A 27,654-nucleotide genomic window follows, 5' to 3' on the forward strand; every position below is an offset into this window, starting at 1 on the left:
CTAACACTCTTCTGCTCTTCCTATTCATCCTTTTTTTCTCCCTAACCCCTGGCAATCACGATCTTTTTACTGTATCCATAATTGTGCTTTTTCCAGAATGTCATATAGTTAGAATCATACAGTTTGCAGCCTTTTAATATTGGCTTCTTTCATTTAGTGACATGAATTTAAGGTCTTTTCATGGCCTGATAACTCATTTATTTTTAGTGTTGCATAATATTCCATTTTCTGCATGCACCACAGTTTATCCATTCACCTATTGATAGATATCTTAGTTGTTTCCAAGTTTCAACAATTGTGAATAAAGCCACTATAAACATCTGAGTGCAGGGTTTTTTTTTTTTTTTTATGAATATAAGTTTTCAACTCTTTTGGGTAAACACCAAGGGGCCCAATTGCTGGATCATATGTTAAAAGTATGTTTAGTTTTGTAAGAAACTGCCAAACTGTCTTCCAAAGTGGCTGTGCCACGTTGCGTTCTTACCAGCTATGAATGAGTGTTCCTGCTGCTCCATATCTTTGTTAGCATTTGGTGTTGTCAGTGTTTTAGATTTTTGCCATTTTAATAGATACGAATACATAGCGGTGTCTTGTTACTGTTTTAATTTTCATTTCTCTGATGACATATGATGTGGAAGCACCTCTTCATGTGCTTATTTGCCACCTGTATATTTTCTTTGGTGAGGTGTCTAATCAGCTCTTTTGCCCATTTTAAAATCAGGTTGTTTATTTTCTTATTGAATTTTAAGAGTTCTTTGTATTTTTGGCTAACAGTCATTTATCATGTACGTCTCTTGCAAATATTTTTTTCTGTGACTTGTCTTCTCATTCTCTTGGCAGTGTCTTTTATAGGGCAGAAGTTTTTAATCTTAATGAAGTCCAGCTTATCAATTATTTCTTTCATGGATTATGCCTTTGGTATTGTGTCTAAAAGGCATCACCAAACCCAAGGTCATCCAAATTTTCTCCTGTATTATCTTCTTAGAAGTTTTATAGCTTTGCATTTTACATTTAGGTCTTGAGCCATTTTGAATGGAAAGGGGGTAAGGTGGAAAGGGTGTAAGGTCTATGTCTAGATGTTTTTTCTTTTTGCATATGGATGTCTAGTTGTCCCAGCATCATTTGTTAAAAGACTGTGTTTCCCCCATTGTATGGCCTTTGCACCTTTGCCAAAGATCATTTGACTATATTTATGTGGGTCTATTTTGGGGTTCTTTATTTTGTTTCATTGATCTGTTTTTCTTCTTTTTGCCAATACCACCTTGTCTTGATTACTGCATCTTTATAGTAAGTTTGAAAGTTGGGTAGTGTCAGTCCATTGACTTTGTTCTCCTTCAATATTGTATTGGCTATTCTGGGTCTTTTGCCTTTCCATGTAAACTATGCACAAAATAACTTGCGGGGATTTTGATTGAGATTGTGCTGACTCCATGGATTAAATTGAGAACTGACATTTTGACAATATTGAATTTCCCTATCAATAAACATGGAATACCTTTCCATTTATTTATTTTTTCTTTGGTTTGTTTCATCAGAGTTTTGTAGTTTTCCTCATGTAGATCTTATACATATTTTGTTAGATTTGTACCTAAATATTTCTTTTTTTTGGTGCTAATGTAAATAGTATTGTGTTTTAAATTCCAAATTCCAGTTATTCATTGCTGGCATATAGGAAAGTGATTGACTTTTGTATATTAACCTTGCTATACTCACACTAACTCCAGGAATGTTTTTGTTGATTCTTTGGCATTTTTTTTATGCAGCCAATCATGTCATCTGAGAACAAAGATAGTTTTATTTCTTCTTTCCCAGTCTGTATACCTTTTACTTCCTTTTTCTTTTTCAGTTTTATTGCATTAGCTAGGACTTGCAATGTGATGTGAATTGGAATGGTGAGAGGGACAGCCATGCCTTGTTCGTGACCATAACAGGAAAACTAGTTTCTTACCCACAAATTCAAGTTAATTATAGGTTTTGTAGATGTTCTTTGTTAGGTTGAAGAAATTCCCCTCCATTCCTAATTTGCTGTGAGTTTAAAAAAAATATATATCACAATGGCTGTTGGATTTTGTCAAATGCTTTTCCTCCATCTATTAATATAGTCATGTGATTTTTCTTTTTCAGCTGTTTAAGGCTGTTGATTTGATGGGTTACATTAATTGATTTTCAAATGTTGAACCAGCCTGGCATATCTGGGATAAATCTCACTTGGCTGTGGTGTATACTTCTTTTTGTGCATTGTTAGATTCTATTTGCTAATTTTTTTGTTGAGGAGTTTTGCATTTATATTTATGAGAAATATTTGTCTGTAGTTTTCTTTTTTTGTAATGTCTTTGTCTGGTTTTGGTAGTATGATAATGCTGGCCTCATAGAATAAGTTAGGAAGTATACTTTTGGCTTCTATCTTCTAGAAAAGATTGTAGAGAATTGGTATAATTTCCTCCTTAAATATTTGGTAGAACTCACCAGTGAACTCATTCGGGCCTGGTGCTTTCTTTTGGGGAAGTTTATTAATTATAGATTCAATTTCTTTAATAGATACAAGCCTATTTAAGTTGTCTATTTCTTCTTGTGAGAGTTTTGGCAGATTGTATCCTTCAAGAAATTGAGCTCTGTAGTGATGTCCCTTCTTTCATTTCTGATATTAGTAAGTTGTGTCTTCTCTCTTTTTCTAAGCCTGGCTAGAGGCTTATCAATTTTATTGATCTTTTCAAATAACTAGCTTTTGGGTTTGTTGATTTTTCTCTATTGATTTTCGGTTTTCAGTTTCATTTATCCTTGCTCCAATTTTTATTATTTATCTACTCTGTATATTTTGGATTTAATTTGATCTTCTTTACTAGTTACCTAAAGTGGAAGATTAGATGAGATCTTTCTTCTTTTCTAACATATACATTTACTTCTATAAATTTCCCTTGGAGCACTGCTTTCACTGCATCCTACAGACTTTGATAAGTTTTGTTTTCATTTTAATTTAGTTCAAAATGCTGAACATTTTTTTTGAGATTTTGTCTTTGACCCATATGTTGTTTAGAAGTGTGTTGTTTTACTTCCAATTATTTTGGAATTTTTTAGTTATCTTTCTGTTATGTATTCCTCCATCATCTGAGACAAGACATTGTAGGTTTTCTATTCCTTTAAATTTGTTAGTGTGTGTTTTATGGTCTAGAATGTGGTCTATCTTAGTGAATGTTCCATGTGAGCTTGAGAAGAATGTATATTCTGCTGTTTTTGGATGAAGTAGTCTACAGATGTCAGTTATATCCAGTTGAGACCACAGTGCTATGAAACAAAATCAATTACAAGAAGAAAATTTGAAAACACACAAACACATGGAGGCTGAATAACATGCTACTAAATAATGATTGGGTCAACAATGAGATCAAGGAAGAAATAAAAAAAATACCTTGTGACAGATGAAAATGAAAACACAATGACCCCCAATCTATGGGATGCAGTGAAAGCAGTTCTAAGAGGGAAATTCATAGTGATGCAGACCTACCTAAAGAAACAAGAAAAAAATCTCAAATCAACAGTCTATCTTTATGCCTAAGGGAACTGGAAAAAGAACAGCAAAACAAGCCCAAAGGGAGTTCAAGGAAGGAAATAATAAAGATCAGAGTGGAAATAAATGAAATAGAGACCAAAAAAAGATCAATGAAACCAAGAGCTTGTTCTTTGAAAAGATAAACAAAATTGACAAACCTTTAGCCCGACTCATCAAAAAAAAGAGAGAGGATCCAAATTAATAAAATCAGAAATGAAAGAGGAGAAATGACAACAGACACCACAGAAATATAAAAAGTTAAAAAAAAAATACTATGAGCAACTATACGCCAACAAATTAGACAATCCAGAAGAAATGAATAAATTCCTAGAAGCATACAATCTTCCAAGGCTGAATCAAGAAGAAATAGAAAATCTGAACAGACTGACTACTACCAGCGAAATTGAATCAATAATTAATAAGCTCCAAACAACAAAAGTCCTGGACCAAATGGCTTCACAGGTAAATTTTACCAAATGTTCAAAAAAGAATTGTCACCTATTCTCAAACTATTCCAAAAAATTCAGAAGGAGGGAAGGCTCCCAAGCTCATTTTATGAGGCCACTATTACCCTGAACCCAAAACCAGACAAAGACATTACAAATAAAGAAAAGTGTAGGCCGATATCCCTAATGAACATAGATGCAAAAGTCCTTAAAATATTAGCAAACTGAATTCAGCAATACATTAAAAAGATCATATACCACGATCAAGTGGGATTCATTCCCCGTATGCAAGGTTGGTTCAATATCTGCAAATCAATTAACGTGATGCACCATATTAACAAAATGAAAAAGAAAAATCAGATGGTCATATCAATAGATGCAGAAAAAGCATTTGACAAAATCCAGCAGCGATTTATGATAAAAACTCTTAGCAAAGTGGGAATAGAGGGATCATACCTCAACATATTAAAGGCCATGTATGATTAACCCACAGCTAACATCATACTCACTAGGGAAAAGAGAAAAGCATTCCCCTTAAGATCAGGAACAAGACAAAGATTCCCACTTTCACCACTTTTATTTAACATAGTACTGGAAGTTCTAGCCACAGCAATCAGATAAGAAAAAGAAATAAAAGGCATCCAAATTGGAAAGGAGTAAGTAAAATTGTCATTATATGCAAATGACATGATACCCCTAAAGATTCCACCAGAAAACAACTAGAACTGATAAATGAATTTAGTAAAGTAGCAGGATACAAAATTAATATTAAGAAATCAATTGCAGTTGTATACACCAATAGCAAACTATCAGAAGGAGAAATTAAGAAAACAATTTCATTTACAATTGCTTCAAAAACAATAAAGTATTTAGGAATAAATTTAACCAAGGAAGTAAAAGACCAGTACTGAGAAAATTATGACATTGAAGAGAGAAATTAAAGAAGATACAAATAAATGGAAACATATACCATGCTTATGGATAGGAAGAATTAATATAATTAAAATGTCCATACTATGTAAGGCAATGTATAGATTCAACGCAATCTCTATCAAACTACCAATGACATATTTCACAGAACTAGAAAAAATAATCCTAAAATTTATATGGAACAATAAAAGACCCCGAATAGCCACAACAATCTTGAGAAGTAAGAACAAAGTGGGAGGTATCACGCTACCCGACATCAACTCATACTACAAGGCTATAGTAATGAAAACAGCATGATATTGGCATAAAAACAGACACATAGATCAACGGAACAGAATAGAGAGCCCAGAAATAAATCCATGCCTATACTGTCATTTAATCGGTGACAATGGAAGCCAGAATTTACATTGGGGTAAAGACAATCTAATAACCGGTGCTTGGAAAGCTGGACAGATACATGCAAAAAAAAAAAAAAAAAAAGGAAAAGAAACTGGACCATCTTCTTACGCCATATACAACAACAAATTCAAAATGGATTAAAGGCTTAAATGTAAGCTCCAAAACCATAAAACTCCTAGACGAAAATATAGGAAGTAAATTCTCAGACATTATCTTTAGTAATATTTTTCCTGATATACCCCCTCAGGCAAGGGAAGCAAAAGAAAAACTAAACATGTGGAATTATATCAAACTAAAACTTTTTTTTACAGCAAAGAAACTATCAATAAAACAAAAAGGCATCCTATTGAATGGGAAAAGATATTAGCCAATGATGCATCTGATATGGGGTTAATATCCAAAATTTATTAAAAATAACCTCAGACAACTCCACACCAAAAAAATTAACAACCCAATTAAAAAAATGGACATAGGACATGAAAAGACATTTCTCTAAAGAGGACATACAGATGGCCAAAAGACATATGGAAAAATGCTCCACGTCACTAATCATTAGAGAAATGCAAATAAAAACCACAATGAGATACCGCCTCACTCCGGTCAGAATTGCTATCATCAATAAACCAGCAAACAACAAGTGTTGGCGAGGATGTGGAGAAAAGGGAACCCTCGAGCACTGTTGGTGGGATTGCAGATTGGTGCAGCCACTATGGATGTTCCTCAAAAAATTGAAAATGGAACTGCCTTATGACTCAGCAGTTCCACTCCTGGGTATCTATCCAAAGGAATCCAAAACACTAATTCGAAAAAATGCGTGAATCCCTGTGTTTATTGCTGCGCTATTCACAATAGCCAAGATATGGAAACAAGTGAAATGCCCATCGATAGAGAATTGGATTAAGAAACTGTGGTACATTTATACAATGGAGTATTACTTGGCCACAAAAAAGAATGAAAACTTACCATTTGCAACAACATGGATGGACTTAGAGAATATTATGCTAAGTGAAATAAGTCAGACTGAGAAAAGTCAGACAGTGGTCTTCTGGGAGCTCCCTTGTAGGTAACTAACTTTTTCTCTTGCTGTTTTTAAGTCTTTCTTTGTCTTTAAACTTTGGCATTTTAATTATCATGTCTTGGTGTAGGCCTGTTTTGGTTCATCTTGTATACCTTCTTTAGAGAATGTCTATCCAAATTCTTTGCCCAGTTTTTAATTGGGTTGTTTGTCTTTTTGGTGTTGAGTTGTAAGTTTTTAAAAAAAATATTCTTAATAAGATAAAAGGAAAGCCTCTTATCTGATATATAATTTACAAATAATTTCTTCCATTCTGTGGGTTGTCTTTTAATTTTCTTCATGTAGTCACTTGAAGCAGAAAAGTTTTTAATTTTGATGAAGTTCAATTTCCCATTTTTAAAAATTGCGTGTATTTTTTGGTGTCATATCTAAATTAAATAAACATTTGAACATTTATATGTGTACAAATTTATTGTAAAATACTAGTAAATATTTTGAAAACACAATCTGAAACTCTTCATTTATTGAAGCTCTTTAAAAATTTTTTAATACTTATTCTTTTTTCTTTTCAATTTTAAAACTAAATATTACATGTAACATTGTGTAAATTTAAGGTGTACAGCATGTTACTTTGACACATTTATATATTGTAATATGATTGCTGTTGTAAGGATATTTATCACATTACATACAGTACAATATCATTGTCTATTGAATGGTTTCTTAACTACTCTTCCTTACCCCCAACTCCGCATCTGTCTTTTCCATTATAACCAAACTGAGCATTCTAAAAAAAAATTTTCAGTCGTTTCCTATTTTAAATCCTGAGTTGGCTTTCAGTGGCTTCCTATCGCTTTTAGGTAAAGTCCAAATACTATTTCATGGGTAGAAGGTTCTCAGTTATGTATACTTGTCTGTCATATGTACTGGTGCCCTGCTTCTAGCCCTTGTTGGATCAATGACTCTTGTTCATTTTCTCTCCTTCTCTTTTCTTTTTTCACCAGGGCCTCTGACTCTATACATGTGAAAGAGAGTACACTATGGAGAGATAAAATTACATAGGACTCTGACAGCATGAAAAACATGTCTTCAAAATGGAGTTTGTGTAATAGAAATAATATTCAGTCCTGGAAATCCCAAGTGTGTGTTAATAAGGAATGAGTTCATTTCAAAGGCTAAAGCTGCCTTAGATGGTGATCCGAGTGACTTCTTATCAACTTGAATGCCTTTTCCTGTGCAGTATGCAGTTACTCTCAGGGTGAACACTTCTGAACTCCCTGGGAGAGCTGAAGGCTTCTCTGGTTTCAGTGTAATTTAATTTAAGCAACGCTGTCATAGCATCTGCAGCCTGAAGCTGTTTCCCACCCAGATATCCCAGTTCAGGGTAGACATGGAGGAGGCAGGGAGAGTGATCATACAGCATGCGCCTCCAGTCTTTCTCCTTGGGAGGTGAGGGCATGGGAGGAGGGAATTAAGAGCATGTACTGTATGCCTGGTAAGGTGCTAGCTGCTTTCTATATATCACAGCATTTAATCCTCACAGCAATCTAGTGAGGTAGGTATTATACCCATTTTTGCAGAAGCCTGTCATTTGGCTACCCAGATTTTGCTCTGTTTGACCACTAGTTGCCCCATCTGAGAGCGGGAGAACATTAAAAATGCTCCCATCTTGGCCCCACATTCTGTAGCCCAAGGTGCAGTCACAAATGTTGACTTGAGATGGGGGGAAAGTTTGGCCAGATCGGGGGTCCTCTTCTGGATTTGACTTTTAGGGCTTCTTTGAAACCTGGAATGTTTCTCTTTCCAGCTCTCAGTACTCTTCTCTGCTGTGTGATGCTGGACTGCCTTGTTACCCACAGTGTCTGTATCTCTTTCTGGCTTCCCTGGAGCTCTGGGGGATCTGTGGTGGGCCTAGCCCATGGGGATTTCTGGCAGGGTGGTAAGAGAGTCTCTGCCGCCATTCCCTCAACACCAAATCCTTGATCTTGGTGAGTCTGCTGTGTTGATTACTATCACTTTTAAGAATTGTAAGTCTGTCGACTTTATCTTTTTCCAGAATGTTTTAGCTGTTGTAGGTTCTTTGCATTTCCATATGAAGTTTATAATTGTCTTGGCAATTTCCTCTTAGATTTTCATTTACTGATTCTTCAGCTCACTTTGCAGAGACTTGACATCTTAACAATTTTGAGTCTTTCTATGTTACATGGTTTCGTTTATTTATATTGTATTTAATTTTGTTCAACAATGTTTTATAGTTTTCTGTGTGGAGATCTTGCATGTCTTCTAAAAAATTTATCTCCGGTTATCTTATGTTTTTGGATGCTATTGCAAGTGGGATTTTACATTTTTTTCCAGTTATTCATTGCTATACTGTAGAAGTACAATTGATTTCTTTATTTTTCAATTACAGTTGATATTCAGTATTATTTTATATTAGTTTCAGGTGTACAGCATAGTGATTAGACATTTATGTAACTTACAAAGTGATCCCCCCCCAATAAATCTAGTACCCACTGGGCAACATACATAATTATTAAAGTATGAGGTGTGTTAAAAAAATACGGTGAATATTTAAATTTAAAAAATTTATTACAGTAAAAGACACATTGCCATTAATCCCCCTCAAAATACTGCCCCTTACTTTGAGCACACTTATCCATTCTTGCCACTTTCTGAAGCAGTTCTGGAAGTCCTCTTTTGTGAGTGTCTTTAGTTGTGTTGTTGTGGCTGCCTCGATGTCCTGAATTGATTTAAAACGTATACCTTTTATGGTCATTTTGACTTTGGGGAAGAGCCAGAAGTCACACGGTGCCAGATCCGGTGAATAAGGTGGATGAGGACACACCGTAGTGTTTTATTGGACAGAAATTGCCATCCCAGAAGTGATGTGTGACATGGAGTCTTTCATTGTGATCACAAGATACGGTGAATGCTGCTGCCAAGTGCCATCCAGTGGAAAAGCGGGGATCTTCAATATGGGAAGCGGCATGTCAAACTTCAGTTACAGTATGTGACAAGTTTCAACTTGTTCGGTGCAGTCAGGTATGAGCTATGGTTGAGAGAAGGTGTGTTTTAAAGTGTGTCATAAATCGTCCTCCATCATGACAATGCTCCATGTCACACATCGCTTCTGGTACATGGCAATTTCTGTTAAATAAAAACATTATGGAGAGTCTTCATCCACCTTATTCACTGGATCTGGTGCTGTGTGACTTCTGGCTCTTTCCCAAAGTCAAAATGATTCAGGACATTGAGGCAGCTACAACAATGCAACTAAAGACACTCATGAAAGAGGACTTCCAGAAGTGCTTCAGAAAGTGGCAAGAACAATGGGATAAGTGGGTTTGAAGTAAGGGGGAGTATTTTGAGAGGGATTAATGGCAATGTGTCTTTTACTGTAATACGTTTTTAAAATTTAAACATTCACCATGTTGTTTGATCATACCTTGTATTATCAACTATATTCCCTATATTTCCTAACTTCTATTTCAAACTTTTTACTTTACATGCCCATGACTATTTTGTAACTACCAATGTGTACTTCTTAATCCCTTCACCTTTTGCACCTAGTCCCTAATCCCCTCTTTCGTCTGGCAACCATTGGTTTGTTCTCTGTATCTATGAATCTGTTTCTATTTTGTTTGTTCATTTATTTTGTTCTTTAGATTCCACCTATAAATGAAATCATATGGTATTTGTCTTTCTCTGTCTTATATTTCACTTAGCACAATACCCTCTATGTCCATCCATGTTGTTGCAAATGGTAAGCTTTCATTCTTTTTTATGGCCGAGTAATATTACATTGTATATATGTATCACTTCTTCTTTATCCAGTTGTCTACTGATGGGCACTTAGGTTGCTTCCAGATCTTGGTTATTACTAGCAATGCTGCAGTGAACATAGGGATGCATGTATCTTTTTGAATCAATGTTTTGGATTTCTTTGGATGAATACGCAGAAGTGGAATTGTTAGGTCATGAGGTAGTTCTATATTTATTTTTTTGAGGAACCTCCATACTGTTTGCCATAGTGGCTCCACCAATTTGCAGTCCCACCAGCAGTGCATGAAGGATCCCTTTTCTCCCCATCCTTGCCAACACTTGTTTGTGCATTTATTGATGATAGCCATTCTGACAGGTTTGAGGTGATATTTCATTGTGGTTTTAATTTGTTATCATGAAATGAATAAAGAAGCTATGGACTGTGAGAAATATTCACAGTACAGATATTTAACAAACGACTTGTATCCAGAATTTACAAGGGACTTTTACATCTCATTAATAAAAAGAGAAATCTACTCAAAAATAGGTATTAGACTTAAATAGACACTTCACAAAGGCAGGTATACAAATGCCCACATGGCAAATGCCTCAGAATTACTAGTCATCAGTAAATGCATATTAAACTGCAATGAGATACCTTTATACACTCACCAAGAAAGGCTAAAATTAAAGTCTGACAACACCAAGAAATGGTGAAAAAATGGAACAACCAGAGCTTTCACATATTACTTGTAAGTGGGTAAAATGGTACAACCCATCTGGAAAACTATATGGCTTTTTGCTGTTAATTATACATCTACCATATGACTAAGCAATTCCATTGCTTATTTATTCAAGAGAAAGAAAACCATGCCCACAAAAAAATCAATTGGCCATATATATGTGCATCTATCTCTGGACTTTCTGTTCTGTGCCATGGATCTCTCTGTATGCCAGTGATACTCAGCCTTGGTTACTGCAGTCTTCTAGGAAGTCTTGAAATCAGGGCGTATGAGTTCTCCAAGTTTGTACATCTTTTTCCTAGTTGTTTAACTATTCTAGGTCATTCTGTATTTTTATATGAATTTTAGAATCAGCTTGGAAAATTATTTTTAAAAATCCTGCTGGGATTTTAATTGGGATTTTGTTGATTCTGTAAATCAACTTGGGGACAATGGCCATCTTAATAATATTAAGACTTACAACTCACGAGCATGGGATATCTGTTTATTTATTTGTTATCTTTTGTTTTTGTTGTAAATGTTCATAGGTTTTTGGTTTTGCTAACTAAACACTTCCTGTTTTTATATGGAGACCTGGGAAGATGAACAAACTATGCTATCATCCCTGCTGATATCTTCCCCAAATTTACTAACTTCTTGAGAACAATGGTTAGTGTGTTAATTTTCATTAAATATAGGCATTTGTGGCTATCAGTTTTCCTCTAAGCACTGTGTTAACTATATCTGACAAAATCTGATAACAGTTTTTTTGTTATCATTCAGGTAGAAATATTGTTTGTTTTCTCTTGGGACTTCTTTGATCCACTGGTTATTTCAAAATACATTCCTGAATTTCCAAACATACCAGTATTTTTTAGGGTTTGTTGTTATTGTTACTGATTTTAACTTAACTGCACATAGTTGGAGAATATACTGTTATGATTTCAATACTTTTCAATTTGTCCAGACTTGTTTCATGGCTCATTATATGTTAATTCTGTCATTGTTCTGTGTGTATTTGAAAAAAAAATTATTGTGCAGGTGTTGGGTGTAGTGCTCTATAATTTTCCATTAGTTAAATGTTGTTAAAATGTTCTTTATCCTTACTGATTTTTTTATCTGCTTCTTTTTTATATCTTCTGTTTTTTTAAAGCTCTCATTTTGAGAATTTATCTATTTTCCTTGTAGATTTGCCCATATTTGCTTTATATGTTTTGAGGGCATATTATTAACTGCATACACATGTAGGATTATTTTATCTTCCTCATGAGTTGAACCTTTTGTCACCATGAACTGGCTCTGTTATTTTCTTATAAAGATTTTTGCTTTAATGTTTCCTCTAATAGTAGTATAGATGCACTCAGTAAACGCTTTGACATTGCTTTTAGTAATATATATTTTTTTTTTTATGTATCTCTTTGGGCAAGGGAAACAAAAGGAAAAAACAAATAGGCTTAATCGAACTAAAAAGTTTTTGCACAGCAAAGGAAACCTTCAACAAAACAAAAGATAACCTACTGAATGGAAGAAAATATTTGTAATGATACATCTGATAAGGGGTTAATATCCAAAATATATAAGAAGTCATACAACTTAACACTAAAAAAATCAAACAATCCACTTAAAAATGGGCAGAGGACCTGAATAGACATTTCTCCAAGGAGGACATAAAATGGCCAATACATATGAAAAGTTGTATTGTCAGTAATCATCAGAGAAATGCAAATTAAAACCACAATGAGATATTACCTCACACCTGTGCGAATGGCCTTCATCAATAAACAAGTGTTGGTGAGAATGTGGAGAAAAAAACCCTTGTGCGCTGTTGGTGGGTTTGCAAATTGACGCAGCCACTATGGAAAACAGTTTGGAGGTTCCTCAAAAAATTAAAAGTAGAACTATCTTATGACCCAGCAATTCTAGTCCTTCTAGTCCTGGGTATTTATCCAAAGAAATTTAGAACACTAATTTGAAAGGATATGTGCATCTGTATGTTCATTGCAGCATTACTAGTAATAGCCAAGATATGGAAGCAACCTAAGTACCTACTGATCGATGACTGGATAAAGAAGATGTGGCACAGAGGAGCTGCTGCTAGGAGGTGGGAGCCTCGACAATTACTGTGGGGTGGGCGAGCTGCAGACATGGCCGCCCCTGGGAGTCTCGTGGGTCCCGTGGCAGTTCTGATGCTGTTGCTTTGAGGGACTCCCTGGAACTACTGGTGGCCGAGTGTTGGTCACATGCTCACGGAGGAGAACTGGAGAGAGTGCTGGAAAGAGAGTGGATAATAGAATTTTATGCTCCAGAATGTCCTGCTTGTCAGAATCTTCAACCAGAATGGGAAAGTTTGCCGAATGGGGAGAAGATCTTGAGGTTAATGTTGCAATAGTAGATGTTACAGAGCAGCCAGGACTGAGTGGACGATTTAGCATAATTGCTCTTCCTACTATTTATCGTTGTAAAGATGGTGAATTTAGGTGCTATCAGGGCCCACAGACTTAAGAAGGACTTCATAAATTTTATAAGGAAAAAGGGTGGAAGAGTATTGAACCTGCTTCATCTTGGTTTGGTCCAGGTTCTGTTCTGATTAATATGTCAGCACTCCTTCAGCTATCTATGTGGATCAGGACTTGCCATAACTATTTTATTGAAGACCTTAGGTTACTGGTGTGGGGATCATACTCATGTACAGTTTTTGCTTTAGCAACTCTGCTTTCAAGACTATTAGGACTTTGTATGATATTTGTGGCAGATTGCCTTTGTCCTTCAAAAAGATGCAGACCACAGCCATAGTCTTCCTAAAAATTATTACCAGAATCTTTTCAACCTTTGAAAAAAGTGGAGAAGGATCAAGAGGCTGATGAACAAAGTGTTTCAGAAGAGGAAGCTGAAAGTAAAGAAAAGGAACAAAGACTTTCCACAGAATGCCATAAGACAATGTTCTGTGGTTCTTCATTGACTACAGATGAATCTTAGTTAATTCTTATAAATATCTTGACATGATTTTGACAAAAACAGAAGACTGATAATTTCTTTTGGTTGGAAGTGAATTGTGACTGGTACATTGTAGGATTCAGTCTAGGTTGTCATTAGGTTGAGTGAATGGTCTACCTTCAGAAAATAAAGGTAGCACTATGTAAAATGTTTGAAAAAGGATTTAACAACAGTATGGTGGTTTAAACAGTTATTTAATTTTTGAAAAATTTGGTGCCAAGCAATAAGATTTATTTATGGTTGTTTAATTATAACCTTTTCCAAGCGTGAGTTGGAAAATTACATTTCCCAAATATTGCATTATTAAGGTATTTAAGGAGATTACTTTAGAGAAAAAGATTTCTCATTTGAAAACATTTTCTCAGTTTCACTGTGACAAAAAGAACATATTTCCTATAAATGGGAACTTTGCCCATTGTCTCAAGAAATGTATATTTCACTGAGAACTTTGTGGTCCTTTTAGAGACAGAGTCCAAAATTTCCTCATATTTTTAGATTATGCAACTAATAAAAACTACCTGATTTTAATTACGGTTTTCTACACATGATAATACAAGATATGCTAGTGATTTAGGTAGTTTTTATAAATCCATGGTACTGTCTTGATTCCTGTAAATGTTGGTTGCCTTATTTGTTCCACTGTTGATGGTATTTTTCTTACCATGGGTTACATTTTTTATTTTCCAAGTTGGATAATATCCTGGAAATATTTTTCATGTTTTAATAACTAGTACTTTTTTTGTTGTTTCAAAAAAGAAAAAAATAAAGATTTGGCACATGAGGAATATTACTTGGCCATAAGAAAGAATGAAATCTTACTATTTGTGACAACACGGATGGACTTTGAGGGTATTATGCTAAATGAAATAAGTAAGACAGAGAAAGACAAATACCATATGATTTTACTTATATGTGGAATCTAAAGAACAAAATAAACAAACAAACAAAACAGAAACAGACTGATAGATACAGAGAACAAACTGATGGTTGCCAGATGGAAGGGGGGTTTTGGGACTGGGTGCAAAAGGTGAAGGGATTAAGAAGTACACATTGGTAGTTACAAAATAGTCATGGGGATGTAAAGTAAAGAGTTTGCAATAGAATTTAGGGAATACAACCAATAATATTGTAATAACTCCATATGGTGCCAGGTGGATACTAGACTTCCCAAGGGGATAGCTTTATAAGTTATAGACATGTCTCACCACTATGCTGTGCACCTGAAACTAATATAATAATGAATGTCAACTGTAATTGAAAAATAAAAAATTTAAAAAGTAATGATACAAACAAAATAGTATAGCCACATTGCTTCTTTGAGTTACTGATTGTGTGGTATATCTTTTACTATCCCTTTTACTTATAACTTTTCTATATACAAGTATATAGACTGGCTGGCTTATAAACAACAGAACTTTATTTTTCACAGTTCTGGAGGCTGGGAAGTCCAAGATTACGGCACTGGCAGATTAGGTGTTTGGTGAGGGCCTGCTTTCTCATAGACAGCCTTCTTCTTACTGTAGCCTCTCCTGGTACAAGGGGCTAGGAGTGTCTGTGGGCCCTCCTTTATGAGGACGTTAATCATCTCCAAAGGCCCTGCTCCCTGATACTATCACCTTTCTTTCGACATACGAATGTTGGGGCTGGGCACAAGCATTCAGTCTATAGTACCTTTCTGTATACTTATGTTTTTTGTGTTTCTAAAATAAATACATAAAATAAAATATTTCTGATAATCTTTTGGTTGAAGTTTTTTAATTGGAGCCTTTAGTCCATTTACTTTCAATATATTTAAATCTACCATTTTACTATATGCTTTCTTTTTGTTCCAGATGAAATTTCTCTTTTTTTTTTCTTGTCTTCCTCTTTTGGATTTGTTAAATTATTGCATTTTTTCCCGTTAGTTTGGAAATCGCATATTCTTTTAGTGGTTCACCTATAGGTTACAATGTATAGTGTGTGTTTCTGTGGTCACTAGGGCTTGCTGTGGGTAAGTTCTTAATCAGCTCTGTGTTTGCTTGCTGTGTGTGTATGGTACACCTTTCCTTCTTCATGTCAGTCTGATGGACACTGCCCCAGTCATTTCATCTTCCACACCACTACCCACTCAGGACTGCATGTGGCAGATTTTATTGATGGATTTAGACAGTAGAAAAAAATTACATCCTGTGGAAGCAGAGCAAACAGCTTATAGGGGGAATTTTAGACACTGTTACTCTTTCACTTTATTTGTTTTGACATTTAATATTATTTTATATTAATTTCAGGTGTATAGCATAGTGGTTAGACATTTATATAATTTAAGAAGTGATCCCCTGACTCATCTAGTACCCATGTGCCACTATACACAGTTATTACCATTGACCATATTCCCTATGCTGTACTTTACAGCCCCATGACTATTTTGTAACTACTCTGTTGCCCTGAAAATAAGACTTAACTGGAAAATAAGCCCTAGCAGGATTTTTCTGGATGACAGCCCCTGAACATAAGCCCCAATGCGTCTTTTGGAGCAAAAATTAATATAAGACCCAGTCTTATTTTGGTGGAAACATGGTATCAATTTGTACTTCTTAATCCCTTCCCCTTTTTCACTTACCCCTAACACCCTCCCAACTAGCAACCATAAAAATGTTTTCTGTATCTATGAGTTTGTGTCTGTTTTGTTTGTTGATTTTGTTCTTTAGATTCTACACATAATCAAAATAACATTTCATCTGTCTTTCTCTGTCTAAGATACTCCACTCAGCATAATACCCCCCAGGTCCATCCATGCCACCACAGATGGAAAGAACCCATTCCCATCCATGGCTGGGCAATATTCCATGGTATATATGTACCACCTACTCTATCCATTTTTCCATCGATGGACACCCAGGCTGCCTCCACATCTTGGCCATTGTAAATGCTATAATGAACATATGGATGCACATGTCCTGTCAAAGTAGCGTTTTTGTTTTTTTCGGATAAATACCCAGAAGTGGGATTATTGGGTCCTTCTTTGTCTCTTATTACAGCCTTTGTTTTAAAGTCTATTTTGTCTAGTATAAGTATTGCTACTTAAGCTTTTTTTTGGTTTGTTTGTTTTCATTTTCATGAAATAACTTTTTCCCATCCCTTTACTTTCAGTCTTTGTATGCCTTTCTATCTGGGGTGAGTCTCTTGTAGGAAGCATATGTAAGTGAACATTCAGCCACCTTATCTTTTGTTTAAAATTTTTTTTTTTTTAAATTGGGGAATCTTGGAAACAGTGTGTTTCTCCAGGGCCCATCAGCTCTAAGTCGTTGTCCTTCAATCTAGTTGTGGAGGGTGCAGCTCAGCTCCAAGTCCAGGTGCTGTTTTCAATCTTAGTTGCAGGGGGCACAGGCCACCATCCCATGTGGGAATTGAATTGGCAACCTTGTTGTTAAGAGCTCGTACTGTAACCAACTGAGACATCCGGCTGCCCCTCCAGCAGCTCATCTGCAGCTCAGCTCGTTGTCTTCAGTCTAGTTGTGGAGGGTGCAGCTCACTGGCCCATGTGGAAATCGAACCAGCAACCCTGTTATTCAGAGCTCACACTCTAATCAACTGAGCCACCTGGCCGCCCCCAGCTACCCTATCTTTTGATTGAAGCATTTAATTCATTTACATTTAAAGTAATTGTTGATAGATATATAGTTATTGCCATTTTATTCATGGTTTTTTTTTTTTTTTTTTTTTTGTCTTGTAGTCCCTCTAGCGTTTCTGGTAATACTAGTTTGGTGATGATGAACTCCTTTAGCTTTTTCTTGTCTGGGAAGCTCTTTATCTTTCCTTCAATTCTAAATGATAACTTTGCTGGGTAAAGTAGACTTGGTTGTAGATCCTTGCTTTTCTCCCCTTTGATTATTTTGTGCTAATCCTTTCTGGCCTGCAAAGTTTCTGTTGAGAAATCAGCTGACAGTCTTATGTGAGCTCCTTTGTAGGTAACTAACTGCTTTTCTCTTGCTGATTTTAAGATTCTCTCCTTGTTTTGAAACCTTGGTGTTTTCATTATCATGTGTCTCAGTATAGGCCTGTTTGAGTTCATCTTGTTTGGGGCTCTCTATGCTTCCTGGGCTTGAATATCCATTTCCCTTGCCAGGTTAGGGAAATTTTCAGTTATTATTTGTTCAAATAGGTTCTCAACCTTTGGTTTCTCTCTTCTCCTTCTGATATCCCTTTGATGTGAATGTTGGTATGCTTGATGTTGCCCCAGAGGCCCCTTAAACGATCCTCGTTTTTTTGGATTCTTTTTGCTGTTCTGATTGGGTGTTTTCTGCTACCATATCTTATAAATTGCTGATTTGATCCTCTGTTTTATCTAATCCACTCTAATATTCTCTAATGTATTCTTTACTTCAGTTATTGCATTCTTCATTTCTGACTGGTTCTTTTTTATGTTTTCTATCTGCATTTTTATGTTTCCTATCTCTTTGTTGAAGTTCTCCCTGAGATCATTGGACATCCTTGTAACCAGTATTTGGAACTCTGCGTCTGGTAGATTGCTTTTCTCCATTTTGTTTAGTTCTTTTTGTGGAGCTTTATTTTGTTCTTTTATTTGGGACATGTTTCTTTGTCTCTCCATTTTGGCTGCCGTGTGTTTGTTTTTATGTATTAGATAGTGTTTCTATGCCTCCCGATCTTAGAAGAGTGGCTTTATGTAGTAGGTGCCCTGTGGGACCCAGTTGTACTGTCTCCCTGGAGCCAGGTGCTCCAGGTGTGTCCCTTGTGTGGGTTGTGTGTACCTTCCTGTTGTAGTTTAGTCTTTGTTGCTGTTTGCACGTAATTGGGAGGGATTGAACCTGAGGCTGATGGGTTGTGAGGACTGGCCTGTGGTACAAGGGCTGACCCTACAGAGCAGGGTTCACTTTAGTGGGGCTCTGTTACCTGCCAAGTCTTCCCTTTGGGTGTATTGTCCTTGGAGGCAGCCACATGATGCCTCAGCTTGGTCTGAAGCTGGCCACCAGGCATGCCAGCCCTGAGGCCTTCTGGGAGGGGACCCTCTGCAGGCCAATTTTAGCCACAGACTGTGTCTTTCCTGGGGCCACCTACTATGAGTCACAAGGCAATCTGCAGATGAGCACTACTTGCACTGGGCTTGGAGGTGCCTTGAGAGGCCAATCTGTGAACTGAGGCTGGCAATTTCTAGTGCTCGGCTTAGGGCTGCTCAGCCAGAGGTACAGGACATGCTGAAGCCAGATGCTGCTTGTTTGGGTTTTGTGAATCTTTGAGAGATTTTTTGAAAGTCCACAGCATAAGCTAAGACATGTTGTTTGTATGGAAAAGCCACTGGAAACGGCTAGGGTGTGCTTGAAAGTTGGGTGGGGTGGGGTCTCAGGGAATCACTGGGGTGGGGCAGATGAAAGGTGATAGCCAGTTTAATGGAGACTCAGATATGGTGTCTGCCTGTATCTGCATGCACAGAGGGGGAGGACTCAACAAAGAAACAATGGCTTCTGCCAGCTCCTCCCCCCTGGGAGGAAGCTACCCCTACAGCCCTCACCCTGAAGTCAGACAATTCAGTTCCTCCCTGTATGTCCCTGGTGCCTTTTGAGTTGCTGTCCCAGCACTGGAGCTCAGAGTGAGTGTGTCCATCAGGGAATAAGTCTGTGCATGGGCCCTTTGAGAGGAGGGCCTAGGACTGCAGCCACCTTTTGTCTCACTCAGCCACAGTCTCTGCTGGTTTTCACAGCCAGAAGTAATGGGGACTTCTCTCCCTGGCACTGGAACCCTGGCCTGGGGAGCCTGGTGTGGGGCTGGGACCCCTCACTCCTCATGTGTAACCTCCACAGTGGAGATGTCTCCCTATTTTTAATAGTCACACATTGGTGTGGGACCAGCCTGTTCCATGTCTCTGTCCCTCTTGAGGTGGCTTCTTCTGTATGTCCTTAGTTGTAGGGCTTCGGTTCAGCTAGACTTCAGGCAATTCTCAGTGATGGTTGTTCTATAGTTTAGTTGTAATTGATGTGGTCCTGAGAGGAGGTGAGCACAGCATTTACCTGCTCCACCATCTTGACCAGAAATCCAACACCTTTATTCTTGAAAGTCCCTTAATCATTTTAACTTCAGGAGAATTTTCTCTGGTTGCCTCAGCTATTGTTTTTGTCTTATCCCAAACACAGAAACCATGTCTAGAGAGCCTCATCTTCTTTATCAAGCATGAACATTTGTGAGTACTCATAAACAAATGGTAAAAATAACAATTTTGGGGCCGGCCCGGTGGCTCAGGCAGTTGGAGCTCCGTATTCCTAACTCTGAAGGCTGCAGGTTCGATTCCCACATGGGCCAGTGGGCTCTCAACCACAAGGTTGCCAGTTTGATTCCTCAAGTTCCGCAAGAGATGGTGGGCAGCACCCCCTGCAACTAAAGATTGAACATGGCACCTTGAGCTGAGCTGCCACTGAGTTCCCAGATGGCTCAGTTGATTGGAGTGCGTCCTCTCAACCACAAGGTTGCCAGTTTGACTCCCACAAGGGATAGTGGGCTGCGCCCCATGCAACTAGCAACGACAACTGGACCTGGAGCTGAGCTACGCACTCCACAACTAAGATTGAAAGGACAACTTGAAGCTGAACGGCATCCTCCACAACTAAGGCACCCTCCACAACTAAGATTGAAAGAACAACAACTTGACTTGGGAAAATAATAAGTCCTGGAAGTACACACTGTTCCCCAATGAAGTCCTGTTCCCCTTCCCCAACAAAATCTAAAAAAACCCCAAAAAACAAAAAACAATTTTTACTGAGTGCTTACCATGTGCAAATCAATCAGTCAAATCAACAAATATTTATTGGGTTCATGCTTTATGCTTGGTACTTTCCAGGCATTAGAAAGGTAGCTTTCCCTCAAATGAGATGTGTGTAAACCATTTCGTTTATACAATCAAAGTAGCTCAGTGAATGTTAGTTCCATGTAAACTGAAACAACAAAGACAAAAGAAACAAAACATGAAGCCTGGTAACCTCCTGATTTTAAGAGTTATTGGCTTTAGCCAATTGTTTTTAGAACAAGGCAGAAAATAAACAAGGAAATGAATTCGTTAGTAGGGGAGTAAAGTGCTTCATTTATGCATGAGCTCCTCAAACCTTCTTCGGGATGGGGATGCAAAGGAGAAGAGGACCTAGCTCCCAGTCCTGAGGACTACACTGCCCAGCCCAGCCCATAATTGTAGTGGGGCACTTACTGGATGTTTGGCACTGAACCAAGCTCTACTTGCATACTCTCATTTAATCCTTAGAACAACTTCATAGAGCAGGAAGTTTTTCCTTTCAGATTAAGAATCCAGGGCCTAAGAGTGCCAGTCACTTGTTCACTTTCCTCTCCCATAGGCCCTGTGGAGATGGTCTGATTGGTTTTTCCAAGTGCTCACTCACCCCTGCGCTTGCAGTCAGTTTGGAGGCTGGAGCTGGGCTGGTTTCAGGAGCTGCCTGGCTACTGCCACATGAATGGGTATAGAGGCAGAATATCTTTTTGCTCTGACCCCGCCTCCTTAGGAATAGCATGTCAGTGGGCGATCAGCCTTTTGCAGTTTCTTGGGGCTAGAACAAACCAGTTGTTTGAGTGTACCCCAGGCTCTTCCATGCAAGCAGAGCCATTTGTTATCTAGCGGAACTGGTCCATTTCTAGAATCACCCCATTGTCATGGTGGCTTTTGACTTGGAGATGAATTTCTCTGTGGAAAACATGTTGGGTCACTTGTGTGCCTAAACTTCCACAGTCTTCTGACTTCCTTCTCTTACAGTGTGTTGCCATCATCAAAATAACCTTTATGTCTCCCTTCATGCTGTGGACTCCTTGGCGGCACAGACCAAGTCTTAGTCATCCTGGTGTGGGGCCCGGAAGTGGGCATGTTTCTTGGATGGACTGAATGCTGCTTGAGCCCTGATCCTATGTTCAGAAGCTCCTTTAGGTTCCTAGTTTGGTGTCACACTTGTTGAGGTTTGTATAGCCTTCTGGGCAGCCTTCCTTGACCACTCTAGCCCCTCTGATCCTAGATTCAGCACTATCTTCTTCCTGTGTCTTAAAGCCCAGAATTTTCCTAGTTTCTGCTGCTTTAGATTGTGTGTAGCTGTCAAGGCCTCTCTTGCACCAGCCCTGCCTTGTGGCCCTTCCCAGTCTAATTCAGTTACTTTTGAAACTCCGATTCTCTAAAGCCAGACTCTTCATGGTCCTCTTCGTCCATCACTAGTCAGCTTGTAGACTGGCCACACTTGGGCCAGCGTCCACTCTGGTCTGAACAGCTGAGACTGGGCTGGTGGAGTCATGTGGCCTACACTATGGCAGCCCAGGCAGCAGAGGGTCTGCACTGGCAGAATCCTGCTGAGGGGAGCTGGGAGTGGGCAGACTCAGCACAAAGCTTCAGCACACAGCCTCAGGGCTGTTCACCCGACTGTCCTTCATGAGCCTGAGCTCTATGGAAGTGAGGCCCACATCGCATTCACATCTGGATATTCAGTGCTTAGCACACGGCCTGGCCCACGGTAATAGCCAGTGGCCTGAGAGCCATGGTAGTGGTGTTGATTCCTGCTGGGGAGGGCTGCCGGTTCCCCAGCTGGCTTCCTGAAGATCCTGCAGATTGCTGCATGGCAGAAGAGTCTGCTTTTGGCTCTGTCCACCTTACCGTAGTAGTCAGAGGCCCAGCTCTGATCTGCAGGGCCTGGGCACGGGCAGGTTTTATTTATTTATTTTTTTGAGGTTTAAACAACAGAAAGTTATTTTCTCACAGTTCTGGGGGCTGCAAGTTTGAAATCAGTGTGGTTGGGTTCTGGTGAGAGCTCTTTCTGGCTTGTAGGCGTTGCCTTTCACTGTGTCCTCACATGGCAGGGAAGGAGAGACCGGGGCCTGGGAAGGTTTTAGATGTGGCAGCTGTTGCTCAGGAAGTGCTCCTTGCTTGTACATTGCATCAGTTCTCAACCTGCACCGCATTCGCAACATCTTCCAGTTCCTCCCATACCCCTGGCTGGGGAGCACAGAGGAGAAACAAGAACTACCCGCAGCGGGGCTTAGGTCAGCAAGCTGAGTGATGGAAGCCCAGCCCCACCTCACAGATACGCCCCCTTTCGCCCTTAGAGTGTTGCGCTGGAGTTGCTAATTTCTGCCCGCGGCCTGCAGGGAGAGGGAGGGAGTATCTGTCCTACACCTGGATTTGCTGCCTCCTGCAGATGTGTTTTGCTCCTGCCCTCATCATTACCCCACCCTGAGCCAGCAAGTGGGAAGTTTTCTGGGAGACCTTCCCAAACACTTGCAACTTCCTCCGAGCTGGACCTGGGTGGAACTGGAAGAGGGTGGAAGCAAGTGGTCGGTCCTTGGAGCTGAGGCTGTCTTGTAATCCCACGCCAGGGGATTTGGATAGAGGGGATGGCAGCCTCTAGTGAACGGGTCAGAACAACCAGGGCTTGAACCTGGGCCCTGGGTGACTGGAGCACATCCCTTTTGGAGCCTCAGTTTCCTCGCCTAAGATTCTCTATCCTGAGAACACGAAGGTGCCTTAAATCCTGCATAGCTCTGTCCCGTGGTGGAGTAGAGGTGACTGCCTGTGCTTTCTGGGCTCAGAGGTCAGTGCACAAGTCTGGGGAAACGGCGGGTGGGACCCTTCTCCTGGGTGAACGTAGGGCCCTTTTCTTAGTCCCTTCAGCCAAACTGTGTACTCTCCTCAAGGTGGCCATGGTATGCCATGAGAGTCCTACTGGGAAGACGCAGGAGTGGCCGGACCCAGGGCAAATCAGTAGGTGCCCTGGGGGCACCCACTCTGAGCTTGGCCCCTGCTGCTGGCATCTCAGGCTCCAGGAGCTCCTGGTGAAATCTGGAAACAAAAGATCCCAGTGATGGTATAATCAGACCAATGTACAAAACTATTTATCAGCATGGATCTATTGAGCACTCCTGTGTGCTGCCGGGGTGGGAGGATGTAGCTACAAAAGCTGTGAACTGTGTCAAGTAGTTGGTGGGGGGGGGAGGTCCAGGAGTATTCAAAATAGATTGGGGTGGGGGTTGGAGGAGGTGTGTAAGTGTATTAGGTTCCTCAGAAGCTGGTTTCTGTGGGGGCTGATCTGGGACAGGTGAAAAGCTGGAATGTGCAAGGTCAGGAGAGCGCTTGCTGTGACCCAAGGATCAGGAGAGGGGAGTTGGACTAGGCTGGCAACAGTGGGAAGGGAAGGTGAGAGGGAGGCAAGGAATTTGAGAATAGGAAACTGGTCATGGTTGCTTGAGCAGAGAGGAGTAATGGTGAGGACAGCCAGAAAGAAAATTCCCTCGTGTTGTATCTGGGTGTGGGGAGAGGGCCAGAGCTGACAGGACCAGGTGGGCCGGCCCTCAAGTGAGAGGGTGGGAAGCAGGTGGTGAGCATGCTTATCTATGGGACAGTGGGTATCTGCTTCATATCAGTGCCACTCACAGGGTCCAAGTGAAAATGTAGAGCCCCCTGAAGATGGAGGGGCAGTGTGCAGAGGAGGACCGTGTGATCTTTGGTCCAGCCTCACCATGCCACTCTTAGCTGTGTGACCTCAGGAGCAATCCCAAACCTCTCTGAGCCTGACTATAACATATCAGCTCCCTCCCCCAACCTTGAGATGGTAATTACAGTTTCTGCAGTACAGTTTACCAAAAGAATGCAGACAGAAAGGAGCCACGGATGAATGGATAAGAAGTTATGATATATGTTACATGTATATTACATATATAATATATATTATATATGTAATATACACATTATATATGTGTGTGTGTGTGTGTGTGTGTGTGTGTGTGTGTATAATGGAATATTACCCAGCCTTAGAAAAGAAGCCTTAAAAGATATCTGGCTATTTGCAAAAACATGGATGAACCTGGAGGACTTTAAGCTAAGTGAAATAAACCAGCCATAGAAAGAAAAATATTGCATGATCTCATTCTTCTGAGGAATGTAAAAAAGTCAAATTCACAGAAGCAGAGCGTAGACTAGTGGTTACCAGAGCTAGGATGTAGAGGAAATGGGAAGGTGCTGGTCAAAGTACAAAATGGCAGTTACGTAGGATGAACACGTAAGTCCAGAAATCTGATGTACAGCGTGATGACTGTAGTTAGTGTATTGAATACTGGAAATTTGCTCACAGTGAATTTCAGGGACTTTCGCTGTGTGTACATGCACGTGTGTACATGTGTGTACACACACACACACACAAAGGTAACTGTGAGAAGGTGATATGTTAATTAGCTTTACTCTAGTAATCATTTCACTCTCTACATGTATTTGTATATAAGGTGTACGATCATCATGTTGTACACCTTAAATAGTATATACAATTTTTATTTTTATTTATTTATTTATTTTTTAAATTTTATTTTGTTAAATTTATTGGGGTGACAATTGTTAGTAAAATTACATAGATTTCAGGTGTACATTTCTGTATTACATCATCTGTAAATCCCATTGTGTGTTCATCACCCAGAGTCAGTTCTCCTTCCATCACCATATATTCGATCCCCCTTACCCTCATCTCCCACCCCTCACCCCCCACCCCCCTTACCCTCTGGCAAACAATTTTTATTTAAAAAAGAAAAGAAAGAAGGAGCCAGACTGAACCCAGACTGGGCAGTCCCATTTCCCAGGCTGGAGAACTGAGGCCTTGGAAAGTCTTCCCTTGCCCACTTGGCGCACTGGGGCCTGCTCCATCCCTGCTTGTGCGTCTTCATGTCACACTGTTGGCAGCGCCTGGCGGCCTTGTGTTGGCTGTTCCCGTCCCCTATCAGCTGTTGACATACAAATGCCCTGGTAAGGAAAATATTTTCATTCTTTTATAACAGCATTCTCGGGCCTGCTTAATCATATTTTTCTTTGTCTTTGAAAACAAGCTCCTGTGTGGTTTTTTATCTTCTTGCTGCTCTTCTCAGGACATTCTAGAACTGAATCTCACTGTTTGGTACTTAAGGCCTTTCCATCGTGTCACTGCCCTCTGGCTACTCTAGGGAGGTTTAGGGTGGGTAGGCGCTGAGCCCCTCCAAATGTCTCACACCACACTCAGCACTTTATATCCAGGGGCTCTCTTGTCATCCTAACTTCTACTCTGGGAGAAAGGGAGCACTTCACTTTGCAGAAGAAACTGATGTTCAGAGAGGTTTAATATCCTGCTCAAGGTCACACAGCCTTAAGTGGTAAAGCCAGGGTTTGAAATGGGAGTCAAACCAATTTAATTTCCAAATCAGGGATTATTCTGTGAATAAATCTGGTCTGCTAGCACTGTGATCCAATCTCTGATACCACCTGCTGTGGTGACCTCAAACAAGTCCCTGAAACTCTATGCCCTCATCACATTCTCTGTGTGTGAGCCCATTATGAACACGGGGGAAAGAGGAGGATAATGATTGTCGACTGACTACATGAGCTGTTGTCAGTGCTTTGGGCAGACACTTATTGAGGGCTACTATGTGGCTACTGAAGCTGTAGGCTCCCCAACCAGACTATGAGGATGAGACCGTCCAACCACCTGCGTGGGTGGGTGGGGGAGATTCTTCATAGCAAGGAGGAGGAAGCAGGTCCTGAAGCCTGGCTGTGCTTGGGCCTGTTTCATCCTCCCACAGTCCTCTGAGGGAGCCACTCTTACTGCCCCGTTTTACAGATGAGAAAACAGAGCTGTGGTGACTTAAGAGCAGAGAACCAGCAGGTATGGAGCCTAAATGCAGATCTGCAAACTGCCAGAGCCTGGTCTTTCTTCACCCCTCCTGTGGTCCCCCTTTTGTTCTCTGTCAGTGCCTGAAAAATGAGGGGCTGTCCCCTCTCTGAGGGACTCAAGGGACCACATCCACGAAGGGAAGGAGGAGGTGAAATCACAGGCCCACAGGTGAAGAAGCATGTCTGGGAGCTGCGGAAGACCTCTAGGTCCCTTGAATACCTTCTTCAGCCCAGTTTTCCTCAATTGATTCTACCCAATCCCCAGAGGGCTTGGGATCAGAGAGAAACACAATTTTCAGAACTGTGTGGAGTAATCCAGGTCTAGGAGTCCATCCCAGAGCAGCTCTCCTCACTCTGTGGCCCTGAGCAAAGCCTTTCCCTGTCTGGCCGTTGTCTCCCCAGCACTGAAATGTGGGTCTGTCCCCGGGGTGATTTCACTGAGCTCCAGCTTCTCTGAGCATCCCGTCTGCTGCCCCTGCATCCTGACAGCTTCTCTGGGACCCCAGGCCTGGCCTTTCTCCCCCTTCCCTGTCAAACACTCCTGTCTGCAGACAGCGGCAGGACAGTAGAGAGTTACCATCTCCTGCTGCTGCCTTGCCTGCTGGAGCCCCCTCCTTGTGGCTGCTGGCTTTGGGGGCGCAAGTGTTCTGTGGAGGGAATGGAGGGGATGGGACTGTTTGCTGCACAAAATTCCTCTCGGCTGTCTTCTCTCTCTGATCAGTGGAGCCCAAAGGCCTGCCCTCTCATGTGGGGTCTCCATCAACCCCAGGTCCTTGGGTTTTGACATGGCTGATGCCCAGCACTGTCTCTGACCCTAGCTGGGCAGGAGAGTTGGTGAAAAGTGTGGGTCCTTTCTGTCTTCAGCCCTTCCCCTCATTCTCAAGGCCCTTTGGTTGTGAAGCAAGGCCTGGGGCCTTGACTGGCAAGGTTAGCACGGAGGTGGGGGCTCCCTCCTGCTCTCTGTGGTGAAAGCCAAGCGTACTTTCCTTCAGCCAGTTTCAGAAGCTGTACTATAGCCTGTAATTACTGACATGAAAATCCCCACATGGAGAGAGTTCTGGACAGGGCCTGCCATGGAAGCTGCCCCGGCCCAGGGAAGGGTTGGGAGTCAACAGGCCTGTGTTTGAATCCAGGTTCTGCCTCTCAATTAGCCATGTGTCTTTTGGCCCCTCTGGCCCTAGCTGCCTCAT

At 40.2% G+C, this 27,654-nt stretch overlaps 1 pseudogene; it reads left to right on the plus strand.

The window, feature by feature from the left end:
- Positions 1-12,965: 12,965 nt before the first annotated feature.
- Positions 12,966-13,797, plus strand: LOC109455116 (thioredoxin-related transmembrane protein 1; annotated as a pseudogene).
- Positions 13,798-27,654: the final 13,857 nt, after the last annotated feature.

This window comes from Rhinolophus sinicus, linkage group LG10 (assembly GCF_036562045.2).
Source record: "Rhinolophus sinicus isolate RSC01 linkage group LG10, ASM3656204v1, whole genome shotgun sequence".
Lineage (NCBI taxonomy): Eukaryota > Metazoa > Chordata > Mammalia > Chiroptera > Rhinolophidae > Rhinolophus > Rhinolophus sinicus.